Here is a 1425-nt window from a genome sequence, read left to right as displayed (position 1 = left end):
CTGCTTTACTATCTTCACCCAAGGCTCCACCATAAATTAGGACTCTATTCAGAGACCCATTTATGTACCTTAAAATCCACTTCAATGCTTGCCAGTGAGCCTTTCCAGGATTCGCCATGTACCTGCTTACAAGACTTACTGCGTATGCTATGTCGGGTCTAGTACAGACCATAGCATACATCAAAGAACCGACTATATTAGCATATGGGATGCTATTCATATAGGCCCTTTCGACATCAGTACTGGGACACTGATCAATACTCAGCTTGAATTGAGGGTTTGTTGGAGTCACAACTGGCTTCGAATTCGACATACCAAACTTTTCAAGAATCTTCCGTAGATATGCCTCTTGAGATAGGCATAACTTCGACTTCTTTCTATCTCTTCGAATGTCAATTCCAAGAATCCTGGAAGCAGCTCCCAGATCCTTCATATCGAACTCCTTATTGAGTTCAGCCTTCACCCTCATCACATCTTCGACACTGTTGCTTGCTATGAGAATATCATCCACATAAAGCAACAAAATAACAAATGAATTACCAGGTCGAAATCTGAAGTAAACGCAGTGGTCGAACTGACTTCTAATGAAACTTATGCGTGCCATGAACTTGTCGAATCTCCTATTCCACTGTCGAGGAGATTGTTTCAGACCATACAAAGATCTCTTTAACTTGCACACATAATCTTCCTTCCCCTTTTCGACATACCCTTCAGGTTGCCTCATCAGGATTGTTTCATCTAGATCACCATACAAGAACGCAGTCTTCACATCCATCTGTTCCAGTTCAAGATCGAACTGTGCCACCATGGCAAGCAACATTCGAATGGACCTATGCTTCACAACAGGAGAAAACACATCATTGAAGTCGACACCTTCTTTCTGAGTGAAACCCCTTGCAACTAACCTTGCCTTGTATCTTTTCGACGTCACTCCTTCAATTCCTTCCTTAACTTTGAAAATCCATTTACAGCTGACTAACCTTGCCCCAACAGGTTTCTTGATCAGTTCCCAAGTATGATTATCATGAAGAGATTTCATCTCATCATCCATGGCCTTCAGCCATTCAGTCTTATTTCGACTCCTCATAACTTCCTTATAGTCTCTAGGTTCTTCGTCTAAAACCTCACTTGCAGAGATTAAGGCATAAGCTATAAGATCTGCATATCCAAGTCTTTGAGGTGGCTTGATGACTCTTCTCGACCTATCTCTCGACAATAGGTAGTCATCGTCAGTTTCCTCAACTTCAGCATCTTCTGCTTCTTCTTCGACTTCATCTGGGATATGCAATTCAGCATCAACATGCTCCACCTCAACAGGAATCTCTACCTGTTCCAACTCTTCGTCAGATGTTTCTGTACTTGGACCAACATCATCAGTTTTCTTAAAAGCCATTTCAACTTCATTGAAAACTACATCTCGACTGG

This window comes from Vicia villosa, linkage group LG7, assembly GCF_029867415.1.
Source record: "Vicia villosa cultivar HV-30 ecotype Madison, WI linkage group LG7, Vvil1.0, whole genome shotgun sequence".
In the NCBI taxonomy this organism is placed as follows: domain Eukaryota; kingdom Viridiplantae; phylum Streptophyta; class Magnoliopsida; order Fabales; family Fabaceae; genus Vicia; species Vicia villosa.
This window is presented reverse-complemented; position numbering follows the sequence as displayed.